General features: G+C 42.3%; 1 protein-coding gene across 3 annotated transcripts in view; it reads right to left on the bottom strand.

Annotated features, from left to right (window-relative positions):
- LOC120516513 (1-phosphatidylinositol 4,5-bisphosphate phosphodiesterase beta-1) overlaps positions 1-21,271 on the bottom strand; it is a 487,951-nt gene that overhangs the window by 338,577 nt on the left and 128,103 nt on the right. The window contains exon 1 of one of the 3 annotated variants that reach the window (XM_039738229.1): positions 17,294-17,313. The exons of the other annotated variants lie outside the window; for them this stretch is intronic. The gene's annotated coding sequence lies outside the window, so the exon portion shown is untranslated. Of the gene's footprint in view, positions 1-17,293; positions 17,314-21,271 lie in introns of those variants that run through there. 3 annotated transcript variants of the gene reach the window in all.

Below are 21,271 nucleotides of genomic sequence, written 5' to 3'. Positions count from 1 at the left end.
CATCTAATTTGTGTTGACATCAGGGAAAAGTAGTGTTTCTAAACAATGAAGAGGCGTATCTGCGAGAAATAAAAGATTTGTTATTTGGTGAAAGTGAAATCCAGACACATGAGTGGCAGAGACGTGAAGTGGCAGGCATACCTAAATCTCCTAAATCTAGAGAGAGATATAGAGAGAGAGAGAGATAGAGATATATAGAGATATATAGAGAGATATATACAGTAGAGATATATAGAGATATAGATATATAGAGATATAGATAGAGATAGATAGAGAGATATAAAGAGATAGATATATATATAGAGATAGAGATATATACAGTAGAGATATATAGAGATATATAGAGATAGAGATATATAGAGAAAGATAGATATAGATAGAGATAGAGAGATATAAAGAGATAGAGATATAGAGATAGATATATAGAGATAGATTATATGAGAGGCACTATAAAGACAGACAGACAGACCGACCGACAGACCGACCCCTGTGATCCTGTAGGTAGAATATAGCAGGTTGGATAATAGGGATATATAGATATAGAGAGACAGAGATATATAGGGACTTTCAAAAAGTTTCCACACTTTAATATTTTCGTTGGAAACGGTGAAGGTGGGAAGGAGGAGCAGAGATTGGTCATGTCTGGGAGTGTCAGCCGACTACTTCTGTCTGGCAAGCCAGCTGCCCTGGCAGTTTAGTATAAGAGTTGTCACCCTGTGGTGAAGATGGCTTCTAAACCAAAGAGGAACAGTGCTGTTTTTTTTTTTTAATAAACACAATGGGCAGTCAGAAAATCAAGAGTCCACCTTATGAGAAGGATTAAGGAGTCACAGTGGACTCTAAGCTATCGACTTCCAGACAGTGTTCAGAAGCCATTAGGAAGGCTAACACAATGTCAGGTTATATAGCGCCTTGATGTGTGGAGTACAAGTCACAGGAGGTTCTGCTCAGGCTTTATAACTCACTGGTGAGGCCTCATCTGGAGTCCTGTGTGCAGTTTTAGTCTCCAGGCTACAAAAAGGACACAGCAGCACTAGAAAAGGTCCAGAGAAGAGCAACTCGGCTGATTCAGGGCTACAGGGGATGAGTTATGAGGAAAGATTAAAAGGGCTGAGCCTTTACAGTTTACGCAAAAAAGATGAAGGGGAGACCTGATTGAAGTGTTTAAAATTATGAAGGAAATTAGTACAGTGGATCGAGACGGTGACTTTAAATTGAGCTCATCATGGGCAGAAGGTGTGCCGGGATCAAGTTTTCTCTCATAGAGTCATTCGTGAGTGGATTGAAATATTCGAAAATGGCCTTATTAGTGTGATGGATGCAGAGCGCTCCGGACGTCCAGCTACAGCCATGAGACCACGAGGAATGATGAAAGAACCATGGAGCTGATTCGCGAAAACAGAAGAATTTTTTAACCAATGGCATTAAAAAGTTGGTACGACACTAGGAAAATTGCATCGCACAGGTGACTGTGTAGAAACGCCATTTTTTTTTGGAAATTCTTAATAAATAGAGTTACAAAAAAAGTGCAGAGACTTTTTGAATGACTCTTGTATATGCCAAAGTCTTTTGATCCTTTTAGCGAAGCTTACCAGACAACAAATTAGTCACTTCTGGCTAAATCTCATCTAATAATAATAATATTAATAATTATAATAAAAGTTTTTTTTTTTTATATATCAGTACATAACTCCTTATGACAGAAGATCAGCTGCGATTCTGGTCTGGCATGGACACCATCAGTTTGTGGAAGCAGGTGACTCAAACATTCAGCCATCCTCCCAACACCAAATCCCACAGATTGGCCTAAACGTTCGCCGGCGTTTTGTTCGTTGCTCCAAATAGTCCCACAGAATTTCCATGGGATTCAACCCTGGGGATTTTTTGCGGGCCAATCGAGAGGCGAGAATCATTCAGAATGTCCTCCGTGCCGGTCACACGCAGTTTTCGTCCCTGGGCTTGTGACCGTTGTCAACTTTGGAAGAGAGTGAGGTGGCCATTCTGTGTCCACTCTGGGGATGAAGCACAAAAGGTAACACAATGTGTTCCACCGCGGCTTTCACACGAGCAGAGGGGTTTTTAAGTTAATCGACAAAATTCAGAACACCTGCAGGAATTGTTTGCTGTCACAATGTGTGACACACAGTGGTGGCCTCAATCTGTGAGCTTCGCCTTTTGACGGCAGTTCTGCCGACGATTAGCGGTGGACTGCGATGTACGATGTACTTGTAATATTTTTATTTCACTGTTATATTGTATTGAGGATTACTTGTGTTCTGTTCTGTGTATTGTGTTGTATTGACCCCCTTCTTTTTGTCACCCACTGCTCACCCCAACCTACCTGGAAAGGGGTCTCTCTTTCAACTGCCATTCCCGAGGTTCCTTCCATTTTTTTCCCTACTAGGGTTTTCCTTGTCTCATTAGAGAGTCAAGGCTGGGGGTCCGTCAAGAGGCAGGGCCTGTTAAAGCTCATTGCGGCACTTCTTGTGTGATTTTGGGTGATACAAAAATAAATTGTATTGTACTGTACTGTACTGTCGGACACACCTGTAAAGTCGTAAACTTCCTGCACACTATGCCCGCTGGCACGGCTGGCTACAATAACCCCTTTTTGCCAATTGTCTGTTGTGAGACCCGTTGGTCACAGAGAGAACTAAACACATGTGGGTGGCACACCATCACTCCTTGTCACAGTATGAACCACGTCATGCACAATATGGCTGTTTGTAGGCTGGTATTCATACTGGGGTGCCCTCTGTTGGTATCTGTAGTATGTATCCCCTCTTACACGGGCACCGACTTGCTGTTTTTTTTGTGGTCCGGTGAGCTCATTTTTGGACCTTTAGATATAAAAAGTTACAGGACACGTTTCAGATTATACCATCTATCTGTATGCCGACTGGTGCAACTAATGCATTTCTTCAATGCGATTTGCAAATGAACTCAAGTCATCAACATCAGCAAATTGCCGTTTTCTTCAGTCTGAATACAGAACTCACTCCACCGGGTCCATAAAGGACTGAGAACCTGCATATTTCCACAAAGGAACAGCAAACAATGCTGGGAAGACCACCATAATGCATAACCATTAAGTAAGTCAAACACAATAGTTAATGTACAGCAAATTGAATTTCACTCGTCTTTGCTTTGTTATCCTAGACAGCTTGTTTCCCGAAGTTAGAAAGAAAAAAAAAAAAAAAAGCGTTTCGCTTTGATGGGAATATTTTTAGCAGGCAGCCTACTCCAAAAATGTCATTTAAACCACACAGAGGGAAACACATCTCTTATTAATGCCAGGCACACCAAGAAAAGCAAACTGGAGTACAGGAGCGCAGGTCAGCTCATGTGTGACTTGTAAATGTTTAGACAAAACTGGGTCAGGAGAGTGTCACCTGCCACCCCAGGAGAGGAGGCACGCGCTCCGTTTGAACGTCCCAGAGGAATTGGGAATCTGCTGCGGCTCTATTAAAATCAGAATCAAGGACTTCCTAGAAATATTTTTAAAGTCTCACCAGGTGACATATTTTGTTACTTACAGCTGTATAAATTTTGCTTTGTATTTGTATTTATTCTCAGCTAACTGTGTTACTCTTGTAAGATGGGCTGAAATCTAAAGAATCGACGTAGACCTCAGCGTTAACGTTTGCACTGCTCCCTTTATTGGGGTGCACTTTTCAAAGCATGTAGTAATAAAGTGCATTGCATTTCTCTTTCCAACAGAGAGTGCAATACAAACATTTGTAGTCATAAAATGCATTGCATTTGTCATTCCAACAGACGGCGCACTGCAAGCATTAACACTGCGTTTATGAATCCTGTTGGGATGGCAAACAAAATGCATAGGTTTCTATTGTATGCCATTTGGCATGGGATTTGTAAAAGCTGTGTTAATGTTTGTGATTGTCCATCTGTTAGAATGACAAACGCCACGCATTATATCACAAATGATTGTGATGCACCGTCGGTCGGATCTGTTATATGCCATTTGGTATCAGACTCGCAAAAGCAACACTAATGTCTGTGATGCACCACTTGTTGGAATAACAAATGCGATGCATTTTATCACAAATGATTGTGATGCACCGTCGGTCGGATCTGCTATATGCCATTTGGTATGGGACTCACAAAAGCAATGCTAATGTTTGCGATTCACCTTCTGTTATATGCCTTTTGGTCAGATGGTCTTCAAAGCAGTGTTCATGTCTGTAATGCACCACTTGTTGGAATAACAAATGCAATGCATTTTATTACTCACAAAAGTTTGTGCTTTGCCATCTGCTGGAATGAAGAGACGTAACAACCAGACACACACACACACACACACACACACTTATCCTTTTTATGAGTAAACCCTTAACAACTCCAAGTTGTCCCCCCTACGTAAACACCTGTGCTCCCCCCCTGGCTATTTAGGTCAGAGCTGAGGAGGCTCATTAATATTTTATTACAATCTGCGGGTTAAAGGGCTTTTGTGACTTGCATTTTTTGGGCTACTTTTCTAAATTCGATGAAGAATTTTGGGCTACTTTTCCACCTCCCTCCCCTACATTATTACCATGTGTTTTTTTTTTTTTTTTAATCCCCCTGCTATTCACACGATTTATAAAATCTCTGAGGTGGGTTCCTCCCGTTGTGTGACACTATACACTCATTCTGTTACCCCCTTAGACTGCATCCTCCAAAGACCCGTACCAGGTAAGTGGCAGATGATAGGTGACTGGACAGAGTTCGATGTTTTACTGTGTTTTGTGTCCCAAGCCCTCCCCCCTGAGAGGCGGGGCCACCATGATGTCACAGCTGAAGGACCGCCCTCAGACTTTATGGTGTGGGGTAAGGGAGCGGATCCTTCAGTGGTCCATTGAGTTTAACTGCAATTATTTTTTTGGAGAATGGCATTATTATGTGAATCCTCGATGAAGAGCGCAACACAACAATAAAGTGACCTGCACTGAATTATGGGTCGCAAGCTTTAAATGAAGAAATGAACTCTTTAGGCAACACAAAACCAAAGCTGTAATCGCATTAATGCCTCGGATCACATCATACAAGAGACGCAAACAGAAAACAATGCTGTGAAAGATAACCTTAGCACTGAACAGAACGTCTCGAGTGGAAAGGTAAAGCGGGAGACGTGTTTATGCAGTGTGTCCGTCTAATCCGCTGGAAGTACACCCCAATTGAAGGTATGTTTGGACAATGGTTTCCGTGTTATTCCAAAACAAAATTCATAATTTCCTTTCCAGCAAAGTCACATAAGCCATGCACTGGGGAGGCACACACCTTTTGATTTAGCCACAGGCCCCCAGTCCCTACCACTCATGTTCATTAATAATACAAACGTTAAATAAACAAGTTGTCAGTTTTATAAAGTTCACTGTGGCGTGTTTTTTCCCCTCTTGCTATTTAAAAAATAAAAGAGGAGATTTCCTGTTGGAATAAACTGGAGGCCAGCGTGTGTGTGTGTGTGTGTGTGTGTGTGGATAACAGTTGCAAATGTACCGTCTGTCAAAAATCAAGCGTATGAACGGTAAACCCCGCCGCATGAAGCGGATGAGCGAGACGAGAGAAACGCACCTGTGCTGTGCGGCCCACCAATCTTCAAAAATATAAAGTCAATAAAGTGAACGGCAATTGGGGAAGAATAAAACAAGCCTCATTATGTCCCATTGACTCTCATAGCCGCCGGTTAAATTAAAATGGGAGACGCAACGGAATCCCTCCACACGTAGACGACAGGCGATACGGAGAACGCTGACAAACTACCGAGATTTAGAAAATGTCCGACTTCTTGTCAACGTCAAGTCCCACCAACCATCCATCCATTATCCAACATGCTATATCCTAACTACAGGGTCACAGGGGTCTGCTGGAGCCAATCCCAGCCAACACAGGGCACAAGGCAGGAAACAAACCCCAGGCAGGGCGCCAGCCCACCGCAGACGTCAAGTCTCATATCGTTATTATTATCACTACTACGGTTTCTTCTATTAGGAACCGGCCACCAAAAGTGATGTCCCCAATTAATCGTCTCATTATTATTGTAAAGTCCCAGCCAGGTTAAAGCCCGGGAGGAAAGTGACTGATGGGTAGACTGGGGAGAGGGCGGAGAAAAAACCTCCTCACCAACAGAAGCCCCAGACACTCAGACTCCTCACTCAGTCTCTCGAGACCCCCGATCAGAGCCTCCATTGACTCACAGCATCGTCAGCAAAGTCAAGATCGGTGAATCTTTCTTCACCAACAGATGCCCCCCCCAGCCACTGGACCCCATGACCCTGCCCAACAACCAGTCTATACAAGCATTCAAAACAGAGTTGGAGCAGAACGCACCACTGACGGACCCCCAGAATAAACTGGGGAAAACCCAGAGGGTCTCCCTCCACTCTGCACAGCACTCACCTTAGCAGTGGGCGGGCCAGCCATGATATCCAGCAACCTCGAGGAGGTCCCGCCAAGTCTCAGGATGTCCCACAGGGAGGCTCGATCAACTGAACCGAATTTCAGAAAATGCAAACTTTTTGTTGATGAGCTGAACACACAGCACTAAACTCAGTGACGCGATCTCGAGGTAGCGCATTAAACGAAGCCTGCAGTCGGGTTACTTTTAAAAGTGACGATTAGCCAAGCAGAACACTTCTTGCAGTAAAAAAAATAAACTGCGTTAATAAAATCCAAGATAAGGGGGAAAAAAAAAGTAAAGAAACTAAAAAGAAAGACGAAAGGCGTTATAAGAGAGACGATAGAAAGCCAGTAGCACCGAGTGCAAGTCGAGAAGCACACAGGTCGGTGCGCCACTCCTTCACCGGGCTCATTCGTACAGAGGAGTGAAAAAGGAGTGAAAATCCGCAGATGGAAAATTATTATTAATAATAGCAGCAATAAAAAGTCCCAAAAGTACTCTCTTCCCCGGTTCGTCCACACTCTGTTGTGGTGGGTGCCCATATATACAGTACATACATAGACATCCATCCATTTTCCAACCCGCTGAATCCAAATACAGGGTCACGGGGGTCTGCTGGAGCCAATCCCAGCCAACACAGGGCACAAGGCAGGAACCAATCCTGGGCAGGGTGCCAACCCACCACAGTACATAGACATATATACTATATATTGTATACACATACATATACTTATACACACACTGATCTGAACACACATTAGAATGAGGAAAAAAGGTAAAGAAAGTAAAAAGAAGAATGAGAGGAGCTATAAAAGAGATGAATAAGTCCCAGTAGCACCGAGTGCAAGTCAAGAAGCGCACGTATATCGGTATGCCACTCCTTCACCGGGCTCAGTCACACAGATGAGCAAAAAAGGAGTGGAAATCGGCAGACAGAAAATTATTATTAATAATAATAACGATCTGTCCATTATCCAACCTGCTATATCCTAACACAGGGTCACGGGGGTCTGCTGGAGCCAATCCCAGCCAACACAGGGCGCAAGGCAGGAACAGAGCCCGGGCACGGTGCCAGCCCACCACAGGGCACACACACTAGGGACAATTTAGGATCGCCAATGGACCTAACCTGCATGTCTTTGGACTGTGGGAGGAAGCCCACGCAGACACGGGGAGAACATGCAAACTCCACACAGGGAGGACACTGGAAGCAAACCCAGACGGGTCTCCTAACTGCGAGGCAGCAGTGCTACCCACTGCGCCACCCATAATAATAATCTACTCTATGCCATGTAGCGCAGTTGGGATGGTTGGCAACCGAAGCAAGTGTGTTGGAGTGGGGGGAATCCCCTAGTAATAATACGATTAATAAAAAGTGTCAACTTAGTTTTCATCCAGCTATTTACTACTGTGAAAGGACTGCTCAAGACACAGGGAATGGTTTGGGTGTAGCTGCCCATACACTTGAAATAGGCTGCCAGATCAAATGGTACAGAACTGTACAGACAGGCAAACATGGCAGTTTTAAAGCTTGGCAGGGGAAGTGACATCTTTGGGGCCCGGAAAAATGGGACTGACGTCGTCAGGGGCCTGGGGAAACAGGAAATGACATCATCGTCAGGAGCCCGGAAACCAAAAGTGACATCGTCATGGCCCTGGACCAGAAGTAACATCATCGTCTGGGGCAGAGACATATATAGATAGACGCCGCATTCACTGTGTTGCCCAGTCGGCACCATATGTCAGCGTGTCCGCCATATTGTGAGTGGCAAAAGTGCCATTTAAACTAATGCGGGTAGACATGGAAATGGGTTTTCTGATGAAAAAACAATAACGTTTAAAACAGTATCATTTACATACAACAGATTTTGGTGAATCGTTTACATGCAATTATTTACAGTGATCCCTCCTCGAAAGGTGAAAATCCGCAAAGTAAAAACCATACATTTATATTATTATTTTTATATTGTCACGATTTGGTCACAGATTTGCACAGAAACACAGGAGGTTGTAGAGGCCAGGGACTTTAAAACACTGCAAACAGACATTTGTCTCTTTTTGAAAGTTTAAGCTGTGCTCCATGACAAGACAGAGATGACAGTTCCGTCTCACAATTAAAAGAATGCAAACATATCTTCCTCTTCGAAGGAGTGCGCGTCAGGAGCAGAGAATGACAGAGAGAAAGAGAGAGAAAAGCAAACAAACAAACAATTCAAAAATCAGTAGGTGCTGTTTAGGCTTTTAAATATGCCAAGCACCTTCCGACAAAGCAGCCGCAAGTAAGGTGGTCTTTCAGCATTTTTTACAGGAGCGTCCGTATCCTCTAGGCCAGTGTGTGAACAGCCCCTCTGTCAGTAGCAGAGAATATTAGAGAGAGAGAGAGAAAAGCAAACAACCCAAAATCAATAGGTGCTGTTCGGGCTTTTAAGTATGCCAAGCACCACGCGGGAAGCATATCGCATATCATTGAGGAGTTTTATTTAATACATAGTACCTTCTCTGATTGGGTAGCTTCTCAGCTATCCGCCACTAGTGTCCCTTGTATGAAATCAACTAGTCAAACCAACTGAGGAAGCAGGTACCAGAAACTGAAAGACCCATTGTCCGCAGAAATCCGCGAACCAGCGAAAAATCTGTGAGAGATATTTAGATGTGCTTACATTTAAAATCTGCGATAGAGTGAAGCCACAAAAGTCGAAGCACGATATAGCGAGGGATCACTGTATATCCATTTATACACTACTGGCGGTAATTATTAAATAATGATAATAATTATTATTAAATGATTCCTCCCATATAAGTAACATTTTGCGGACGGCCTTCTTCCATCTCTGAAACATTTCTAGACTTCGTCCTGTTCTTACGCAACACAGTACTGAAGTATCGGTTAATGCCCGAGTCACCTCACGTATAGATTACTGTAATGCTCTTCTATCTGACATCCCACAAAAACGTATCAATGGCTTACAACTTCTTCAAAATTCTGCTGCCAGGATAATAACCTGCTGTTGTAAATCCACTGAACATATCCCACCGATTCTCTCTCAACTTCACTGGCTCGATGCTCACTACTGAATACGATTCACAATCCCGCTCTGAACATTTAAAGCTCTCCACACCTCACTGATCTTCTCCAGACTGGCACTCCTCTCACTCACTCAGATCCTCATCTGCAGCTCGACTTTCTGTGCCACACGTCAGACTCAGTGCTCTGGGAGCTCAAGCGTCTCTCCTGGTGCTCCTCAACTCGGAGATTCTCTCCCCTCTCATATCCGTCAGCTCGATTCAGTAACACATTTTAAAACTGCCCTCAAAACGTCTCTTTTCAAACTGGCATACCAATTGTGAATTTTGCACTGTTACTGCCAGTTATCTTTGTTTGTTTGCTAATTATTGCTTTGTGATTTATCATTCTGTTGTTTTAATTTTACTAATGTTGTTTAAATTTTATTGTAAGGTGACCTTGAGTGCTAAGATTATAAAATGTGATTTTCTAAAGTCCAAATATAACCAAAACAATTGTTCAGCCTTACCTATGAAATGTAATCCCCCGGGATCCGATTTGGAGCGTACAGCGGTTTGTACAATCCCAAGCAGCACATTATTCATTACTTCACTCTGCAGCAGTGCCACTCGCAATATGGCGGCGACGTTGACGTACGATGCTGCTGGTCATGCGGCGCCTCGTAATGGTCTGGGGCCCATGAACCGGAAGTGGCGTCATCAAATCCAGGCAAAATGTCCCATAGATGGTGTGCCGATGTAAAAGAGGAAGGATCAATGCCCCCTGGCACCCCTTGGTCTGGCATGCAATTGTCCCTTTGTGAGCCCTTCAGCTGTCTCCCATGCATGCACAAGTGTGTGACACTACGGAGATGTTGAAGCAGTGTGATCAGGTGACACGGCGGCCATACTGCCATTTGGCGGGGTTCAAAAATGTAAAAAACGGCGATGGATTTTAATTACTTCACGGCATATGAATGACACACAGGAGAATCACCACAGGCTTCATAGTCGCTTGTGGATACTCGGCGGCCGATGAGGACGTTTAACTCCATTTAATTAACGTCAGAGCATTTTGACACGAGAAGCGCAGTCACGGGGGTTTTTAAAGAAAGCAGGTTTCTAACCTTATCCCCAGTTTTGTGTGCGCATTGAAGCACGCTCTACTGTTACATTAGTGGACTCCATTAAACACACACTTTATGTAATTGCATTCTATTATCGTTGCTATTTTTGAATATGACTCATTGTTACTAAAATATATAAATAAACAAAAAACGTGATAACAGGCTCTCTGCTAAAGTCACCAAAACAACGTGAAATGCTCCAACCGTCATATCAGCTCTTGAACGTTACGCGCCACGCGCACGTCTTCCAGCTTGTCGAGTTTAGTGGTCTGCCAACTGCAACAAAAGGGCCATACCAGCCTCCGAGAACACGGGAGGAGAAAACCAGAAAACTCCATAAAGTGAGATCTGAGCACAACACATCGTAAAGCGCTTTTCAGATTTCGAGAGAGTGACTAGAATTTCATTTTTCAGATACTGTGAAATTCACCCAGAATACCAGAAAATATACTTAAGATACACTTCAGAGTTCTCTCGTCATCCTCGTGAAAATTTAAAAATATGAATGGGATAGCCTTTTCATAAGAAACATGGGGCCTTTCAGAAGCTGCATCACTTGAATAATGGCTGCTGTGAGTTGTAATTAATTCCCATGATAAATTACCCCACCGTAAGTGCTTAGCACCTTTAGTGACAGCAGTTTAACACGCCGCCATCTGTTTCTTTAAAAAATGATCCCGGCCTGCCAATGCGAAAAGGTAACAGCATGCTGGGCGGTTTTGTTAAGTTAACCGCTTGTTTTACACCACGTTGTTACTGTGATGGAGGGGCTTCACTCCGCACATGAATGGCATATCACTGCATGCCAGACATGGTGGATGAATGTTGGTCGGGTTAGTAAAATCAAAAAAGGACTCCATGTCAGTAAATGACCCGACTCCAAAGTGCAGACCTTCCTCCGAGTTGGCCTACTTCTTCTCACCTTAAGTCAATGATCTTCAGGACTGGAAGGCTTTTCAAAATGTGAAGATCTCCTAAAGCACGTTTATCCATTTTCAAAACCCATTGTTTACTGGATTGTGCGGAGCTGGACCTCCAGCCCATCCTGGCAGCACTTATCACAAAGCAGGATGAGACCCCGAAAGGTCGGCACGGTGGCGCAGTGGGTAGCACTGCTGCCTCGCAGTTAGGAGACGCGGGTTCGCTTCCCTGGTCCTCCCTGCGTGGAGTTTGCATGTTCTCCCCGTGGGTTTCCTCCGGGTACTTCGGTTTCCTCCCACAGTCCAAAGACATGCAGGTTAGGTGCATTGGCGATTCTAAATTGCCCCTCGTGGGTGCCCTGTGGTGGGCTGGCGCGCTGCCCAGGATTTGTTCCTGCCTTGCACACTGTGCTGGCTGGGACTGATTCCAGCAGACCCCTGTGATATAGGATATAGCGGGTTGGAAAATGACTGACTGACATACATATGGATGTAACTTTGCAATTTTCATTACACTATAACTTAAGTTTACTACATAGAAAATCACGAGAAAAATCCCGGACCATCGAGAAGTGTGCAAACTGACAACATGAAGAATCGTCTTCGTGCTGAACTGGAATGGTCCCTGCAAAAATCAAAGTCATCCAGACAATGTGGACCACCCTGTGTGTGTATGTATATAATATACTGTGTGGATAGAGATAGAGATGATAGAGATAGATAGATACACATATGTACACACACATATATACAGTGGTGTGAAAAACTATTTGCCCCCTTCCTGATTTCTTATTCTTTTGCATGTTTATCACATAAAATGTTTCTGATCATCAAACACATTTAACCATTAGTCAAGTATAACACAAGTAAACACAAAATGCAGTTTTTAAATGATGGTTTTATTATTTAGGGAGAAAAAAAATCCAAACCTACATGGCCCTGTGTGAAAAAGTAATTGCCCCCTTGTTCAAAAATAACCTACCTGTGGTGTATCACACCTGAGTTCAATTTCCTGATTACTGCCACACCTGTTTCAATCAAGAAATCACTTAAATAGGAGCTGCCTGACACAGAGAAGTAGACCAAAAGCACCTCAAAAGCTAGACATCATGCCAAGATCCAAAGAAATTCAGGAACAAATGAGAACAGAAGTAATTGAGATCTATCAGTCTGGTAAAGGTTATAAAGCCATTTCTAAAGCTTTGGGACTCCAGCGAACCACAGTGAGAGCCATTATCCACAAATGGCAAAAACATGGAACAGTGGTGAACCTTCCCAGGAGTGGCCGGCCGACCAAAATTACCCCAAGAGCGCAGAGGCGACTCATCCGAGAGGTCACAAAGACCCCAGGACAACGTCTAAAGAACTGCAGGCCTCACTTGCCTCAATTAAGGTCAGTGTTCACGACTCCACCATAAGAAAGAGACTGGGCAAAAACGGCCTGCATGGCAGATTTCCAAGACGCAAACCACTGTTAAGCAAAAGAACATTAGGGCTCGTCTCAATTTTGCTAAGAAACATCTCAATGATTGCCAAGACTTTTGGGAAAATACCTTGTGGACTGATGAGACAAAAGTTGAACTTTTGGAAGGCAAATGTGCCGTTACATCTGGCGTAAAAGGAACACAGCATTTCAGAAAAAGATCATCATACCAACAGTAAAATATGGTGGTGGTAGTGTGATGGTCTGGGGTTGTTTTGCTGCTTCAGGACCTGGAAGGCTTGCTGTGATAGATGGAACCATGAATTCTACTGTCTACCAAAAAATCCTGAAGGAGAATGTCCGGCCATCTGTTCGTCAACTCAAGCTGAAGCGATCTTGGGTGCTGCAACAGGACAATGACCCAAAACACACCAGCAAATCCACCTCTGAATGGCTGAAGAAAACAAAATGAAGACTTTGGAGTGGCCTAGTCAAAGTCCTGACCTGAATCCAATTGAGATGCTATGGCATGACCTTAAAAAGGCGGTTCATGCTAGAAAACCCTCAAATAAAGCTGAATTACAACAATTCTGCAAAGATAAGTGGGCCGAAATTCCTCCAGAGCGCTGTAAAAGACTCACTGCAAGTTATCGCAAACGCTTTATTGCAGTTATTGCTGCTAAGGGTGGCCCAACCAGTTATTAGGTTCAGGGGGCAATTACTTTTTCACACAGGGCCATGTAGGTTTGGATTTTTTTCTCCTAAATAATAAAAACCATCATTTAAAAACTGCATTTTGTGTTTACTTGTGTTATATTTGACTAATGGTTAAATGTGTTTGATGATCAGAAACATTTTGTGTGACAAACATGCAAAAGAATAAGAAATCAGGAAGGGGGCAAATAGTTTTTCACACCACTGTATATACATATATGCACACACAGTATATTATATACATATATACGGTATATTATTTATCATTTGCACATACACATATATACATACATATACTTATGCACACACACATTGATCTGAACATTAGAATAAAAAAAAAAAGTAAAGAATCTAAAAAGAAAGATGAAAGGCGCTATAAGAGAGATTATAGAAGGCCACATAATTAAAGGTACCCAACATTTCTGCTTATTTCTCCCCTCCATAAATATTCGATCATTTCCAGTAAACGATTGGCCCAAAGCTAACAGTGAGACACAAGTCAAAGCCCCCTCCGGCGTGTTTCATCACCGGCCCCTGTAATGTTTTTGCACCAATGCTTTTATTTATTTCCGACTGTGAAAAGCGGACTATAAAAATAAACATTGTCATCTGTCCGATATCGATCCCGGCAGGTGACAAAGCTAACATTTTTCCTGTCCGCCGATGTGTTTTCATAATTGGGACACTTCCACATCTGGGGGTAGCGAGCATTTTTTCAGTATTTTGTTTTGTTCCTTTAAAGAGCAGTTGGCAAATTAAATACTTTCTCAGGCCAAACGAAGGAAGAAAGACTAAGACATCGCTTGGATTCTTTGTCAGTTGGACAGGAAGTAGCCGTGGATGTAACGCAGTCAAATCAGCCAGCAGTGCAGCAGAAGCACTCGAGTCTCAGCCCAGTTACTTCACTCCATCCTAGCAGTGTCAGAAATGAGGCAGGAAGCAATCCTGGAGAGAGCGCCAGTCCATTATAGAGACCACTCACACACTCACACACCATTAATGTTCATCACAGGTAATTAATGCAAGGAATTATTAAGGAGGAGATCAAGCAGCACATTAGCAAGCACAGGAGTTTTTGTGAGCAGTCAGATTGGATCCAGACAAGGAAAGAAAGTCGCGTTTCACTATCATACTGGAATTCTATGAGGAAGCAACACAAGGGTACAATATCTTAACATTTCAAGAAAGCATTTGATCAGGTCCCACGTGAGATTGTTGGGCATGGACTGAAAGAAGTGGGAAGTTAACATACAAAAATGACCCGGATAGAGAAACAAAGAACAAGCTGGTTAAGTTTGCAGATGAATACCAAGCTACAGCGGGTGGAACGGCAGAACATAGAGAGTCCATTGAATCATCACAGAGGTAATTGTACAGGCTTGGGCGGTAAATGGCAGTAAACGTAAAGAATATTATATGTAGGCAGTGAACATGCAAGGTTTGATACCATAATGAGAAGTCTGAAAACTGAAAATAGACCTTAAGAGAAGGACCTGGGAGTCGTAGTGGACTCATCACTATCTACTGTACATCTAGACAGTGCTCAGAAGCCATTAAGAAGGCTAACAGGGGATGTCAGGTTATATAGCGCCTTGATATGTAGAGTACAAGTCATAGGAGGTTCTCCTCAAGCTTTATAACAAACTGGTGAGGTCTCATCTGGAGTCCTGGGTGCAGATTTGGGCCCACCAGACATAGCATCACTGGAGAAAGTCCAGAGAAGAGCGACAAGGCTGATTCAGGGCTACAGGGGACGAGTTTTGAAGTCATAAAATTGAGAGTCCACCTCAAGAGAAGGATTTAGGAGTCGTAGTGGACTCGACACTATCAATGACCAGATGACGTTCAGAGGCCATTAAGAAGGCTAACAAATTGTCAGGTTATATAGCGCCTTGCTGTGTGGAGTACAAGTCACAGGAGGTTCTGCTGAAACTTTATAACACACTGGTGAGGCCTCACTTGGAGTCCCGTGTGCAGTTTGGGTCTCCATAAAGACATAGCAGCACAAGAAAAGGACCAGAGAAGAGCAACAAGGCTGATTCAGGGCTACAGGGGATGAGATATAAGGTCAGAAAATTGAGAGTCCACCTCATGAGAAGGATTTAGGAGTCGTAGTGGACTCGACACTATCAATGACCAGATGACGTTCAGAGGCCATTAATAAGGCTAACAAATTGTCAGGTTATATAGCGCCTTGCTGTGTGGAGTACAAGTCACAGGAGGTTCTGCTGAAACTTTATAACACACTGGTGAGGCCTCACTTGGAGTCCCGTGTGTAGTTTTAGTTTCCAGGTAACTAAAGAGTCATAGCAGGTAAGCTAAATGTTTTAAAAGATGCTGTGGACCAAGGGCGAGACCTCTTTAAAAAGGGGTCTACTAGATGTGCTCTTCTTTTGAGTTAATTGGCTAAAGAAAACTGAAGGGAATTAAATTGTATTTAAACACAGAGTAGAATTCTGGGCTGCAAATAAACATGCGCATGGATACAGCATTAGGAGAAATATGCAAATACAAACCAAAGTTAAATAGAAGTTTGTTCAAGCTCTGGTAAAGTAACCAGTCTGTACGTGATCAAAAGACATGAATTGGGGGCTTGTGGGGACATGACCGTTTAACTGGTGTCTCATAAATTGCTTAAAGTAAGTTCAGGCTGGCAAAAGGGAAAGGCCACCAAAGGGAAGTTCTCGATAATTTGATTATTTTTAGTAATATCATTCGCTAAAAAAGGCCAATAAAAACATAAAAAAAGAAAATAACTTCCACTGGTATGAAGCAGATGCCACTGAGACGTGAGACAGAGCTTCAAATGTAAAGAATGACAACGAGAGAGGGTTGTAGGGAGTTCTCGTGAACACCTTTACAGGACAAAAACAGCTGGTAACATCACTTCTAGAGAGACCCACCACATCAGATAGTTAAAGTTCAGTTATGGGACACACTCAAGACCCCCCTGGAGATGGTAGAGGAGCAGATAATGAAGACAAAACTAAATGCCATTATGAACAATGCTGCACATCCTCCTTCTCGGACACAGCACCACTGAGGTCTTTCAGTCAATGAGCTGCAGAAGTGTGTTAAGAAACATGGTGGGGCTCCTTTATACCAACAGTAATAAAAGGTGCTATATAAATAAAATGTACAATAATAATAACAACAATAATAATAAGTATGTATGTATGTATAGCTCCTCGATGGGACTGGGACAGCCAGGTGAGAGGTTTTCTTTCTTTCTAGCCAATCTTGTTGTGAATTGGAGGTACAATCATGGCAAAAAGGTTTTGAGGCCTCCACAATTCCCATAAAGCAGGCCAGCAACTTTGCCTGGCCAGCCCAGCAGAGGCTTACTTCAGACAAACTTGGCCTAGAAAATTATCTGCTGGCTTAGGGCCTACCAGGCCCCCGAATGAAGACCTGGCTTTGAAAGATCAAAAAGACTATACAAGTCCCAAATTATACAAAAATACTTTACTATACAGATAGAAATCATAGTAGAGACATGTTCAACAAAGCATCTGCATAAAGAAAGCAATTTATTGCAAAATGTACACACACAAAAAAAAAAAATCAACAAAACGATTAAGAGAGCAAAAAGAGGCAAAAGTGATTTTCCCACAAAAGTAATCCAAGGTAAACAAGTCCAAATACGAAATCAACAGGAGAAGGAAAAATCCAGAACCAGAAAATATCAAAAGAAAGCAAGACTTACAAATTCTCCAAACAACAACAACTGGCGGTGATCCACTGGCTGGTCCTCTCGATCTGACCTCCAGATAAAGGTAGAGGGAGGAGCCAGCAGCAGTGATGTCAGCATGGCCCCGCCTCTTGGGCTCCACCCACAAAGTGCATGGAATGGCCTTGCATTTAAAGACTCAGTACATTAAGTACAACCATAATGGAACATACAGAGTATTAAAATATGAAAAGTAATAATTCAGAAATGACAATAAAACAATACAGATCCTTATGATACACACGATTCTGGTATATATTTGAGGAGAGATTGCTGCTTAAATTTTTTTTAATATAAATTTTTATTTTTGAAGAAAATAACATTGCATACAATAAAATTGGACTTATACAACAAAAGACTTTATGAAATGAAATCAGAAAGTGAAATAAAGAAGAAAGACAAAACCTAACAAAACAGAATACAAACCCCCGCCTGACAAAACTATTATTTATTAAGCTTCTTTAAAAAGCTCAAGAAAGATCTAGCTATCATTATACAGAGCCTTTCTTACCTATCAATCTATTTATTATGTAATGCCTGTATCTATATGCAGTATCCACCATTATATAGTGCCTTTCATGTCTGTCTATCTGTGTTTCTATTGCTAGGGACGAACCAGCATCCCAGTCAGGATGACCTCCACTCGCTTGCCGGCCCAGGAGGCCATGATAAAGGAAGGTCAGTGAAGCAGCAGCCATATTCCCCTTCCACAGCAGGACGTGGACAGGGAAGGATGCTGCAGCAGCAACTACACCAGTGCTGGCGCCCGGCCAGCTATGGAGAGACACACTGGTTAGGCTTGGAAGGCTGGAAGGATAGGACTGGGTGTAACCATCTGCTATGGGCAGTGCATCACCCCCCGTACACTGGGCAGGACCATCCCATCTGGACAGTGCCAGTACAGACGTCCACAGGGCAGCATGGTCATTGTGGTCCCATGGGGCTGCCGTGTCAGGTTCTGCGAGGGCCACCAGAAGAGGAGTCTTATATGGACTGTTCAGGGACCATTGTGGTCCTGCCTACCCTGGAAGTACTTCTCGGATACAATAGACTGAGCATCGTAAATAGTCCTGCATTGGCAGTTAAAACAGAGTCCTCCACTTGACTCGGAGAGTCGGAGTCAGGAATCGGAGCAGAACAAGACTCGCTTGGGAGGAGTGGAAGAGTAAGGAGTAAAGAAGAAATGAAAAGAAAAGGAAAAGATTTGTTTGTACCAGGTGGTTGGAAAGGAAGCCTTTGGAAAAAATACTTTTGTTAAATAAACACATTCACTGTGAACTTGGCACTTGTGTAGGGGTTTGTGGCCTAGTGGCGCCCCCTACAGACCTCACTATCTATCCATCATTCTATAGTGGCTTTCATATATATCTATCTACATATGTGAGAGGGGGTGACATTTTGTCATAATATTAAAATATTATTCATTTATTGAGCTTCTATTAAAAAAATATCAAACTTCCCTCTGGCAGCAAATAAAGTTACATCTATCTGTCTTGATATTTTTCATAATTATTTATCCATCGAGCTATCATGATATAGTGCCTTCCTATCTATCTATTTATTATATAGTGTTTTTCACATCTCTCTATCCATCTATCTATCATTATGAAAGGCACTCTCTATCCATCTATTTATCCATCCATCTACCATGATATAGTGCCTTCCCTAGCCATCTGTCAATTTATCATGATATAATGCCTTCCCTATCTGTCTATCTAATCCTGCCAACTACGCTATCTATCTATTAATTATATGGTGTATTTCACATATCTCTATCTCTGTATCATTACATAGTGCCTTTTCTATTTATCAATCTAATCCTGCCAGCTATGCTATCTATCTATTAATTATACGGTGTATTTTACATCTCTCTATCTATCTATGTATCATTATATAGTTCCTTTCCTATCTATCTATCTATCTATCTAATCCTTCCAGCTACACTATTAATTATATGGTGTATTTCACATCTCTCTATCCATCTCTGTATCATTATATAGTGCCTTTCCTACCTATCTATTATATGGTGTTTTTCACATCTCTCTGTCCATCTCTGTATCATTATATAGTGCCTTTCCTATCTTTCCAATCCTGCTAACTATGCTATCTATTAATCTATATAATCCTTTCAACTATGCTACCTATCTACAGTTTTTACTGTATCTATCCATCATGATATAGTGCCTTTCATATCTGTTTGTCTATCTAATACATTTTTATGATGGTGTTGTCATTTATACTCCGGAGTCTCACTTGGAAATGCCTTCAGCTGCAAATCTCAAAGAAGGAAATGCATAACATGGAATTAAACAATGTGATGGATTTTCATTTTATGCTGGGCTTTTTGCAACAAACAGTGTGCCAAGAAACATCACCAACCCTGAAGGTGAGTTTGTTTAAATTAAAATAATCAGGTAAACTGGATGAGTTTTATATTACAGATGCTAGTGCACCAAAAAAAAAAAAAAAAGACATTAAAAATAAGAGGAAAACAGAAAACGACAGCCACACTGGAGCCAACACCTGTTGTAGTCAAAAGACATTCCCTTATGTTAAGAAGAAAAGTATATCCAGGAAGACAGTAAATTTTATTATATTAGAACTCATAAAAGCCCACCCAGTTTATGGCCCACTGCTAATTGCTCCATAATGACTTCCACATAATACTCCATTATTGCTTATCGTCACGTCTAACTGTTTCCCCGAGCTAAGAGCACGAGACGGTAGGCAAACAAGATCTCTCCAAAGATTTGATTACCCTGCCGTGCAAATGTCACCTCAGATCAATCAAATCGACCGACATTTTATTTAGCGCCTTTCACAGTGAGCACTAACACAGCAGTTACTAGCATCAGAGGAAAACAAAGCACTGCACTTGCCAACGACGACAGACTGACATCCTTCCCGATGTGCAAAAACAAATGAAAGATTCAGGGGGAGCTGTCAGCCATTGTCTGTCGTGTGCGGCTTTGAGACTTTGGGTGGACAACACAAGGACACGGGGCTGAAACGTCAAGCTGAAGTCTGGAGGGCTTACTAAATGTGTACTGGGACTGCTTTGGGCTGCTGGAGCTCAAAAGGCTGGTCTCGGAATATCTAGGTTATGACAATTACAATGGGGAAATCATTCTGAAGATGTCAATCAAAGAACCCTTTGGCTACCACGGCACCATGAAGTAAAAAGAGTGTGAAATGCAGCCTGCTGGGGTTTGCCAGGCCCTCCATTTCTTTCTTTTTTTATTGTTCTTTCTGTCTGTTTATTCTACTGTTTTTTTACTTTCTCGTGTACGATGTATAGAGAAATTATTAGAATTATCCAAAAATTCAACCTCAAGATTTTGATGAATCTCAACATTTTAGACCTCCCCGAGTCCGAGTTACTGGCTCGTAGGGAAAGTATTGGAATCGTTCAAAAATTCGATTTCAAGATTTTGACTAATCTCGACATTTTAGACCTCCTGGAGTCTGAAAATTACATTTTTGGAATTATGTCTGTGTGTGTGTGTGTAAACACGATAACTTGAGTACGCTTTCATTTAGGTCGGCCAAATTTTGCACACAGGTATTGGATACAAAATGTAGATTTCTATCAACTTTTGGGCTATTTCTGCTAAGCGGAAGTGGTACTTTACCTTTGATTCATGCAGTGGGGGAGTCCAATTTCTTCATCTTTACTTGTATAATAATTTGCTCGATATATTATTAATTTGATTTGATTTGTTGGTGATGGGTCTTTCATGTACAGTACATAATATATCCATTGTCTTGCGGTATACTCCTCAAATATCCATCCCCATATCTGAGAGTACGAGAAAGTCTAAGGGAGACCACTCTCGATTTTGAATGGATTACGCTCAATCGTGAAGAAAGCGTTAATTAACCTTTTTTTACGTTCCATGACACATCTTGCGATGCAAACCTGCACACATCTTCCGTGACGTTCCTGGGGTCATC

This window comes from Polypterus senegalus, chromosome 16 (assembly GCF_016835505.1).
Source record: "Polypterus senegalus isolate Bchr_013 chromosome 16, ASM1683550v1, whole genome shotgun sequence".
NCBI classification, from domain to species: Eukaryota; Metazoa; Chordata; class Cladistia; order Polypteriformes; family Polypteridae; genus Polypterus; species Polypterus senegalus.
This window is presented reverse-complemented; position numbering and strand designations above follow the sequence as displayed.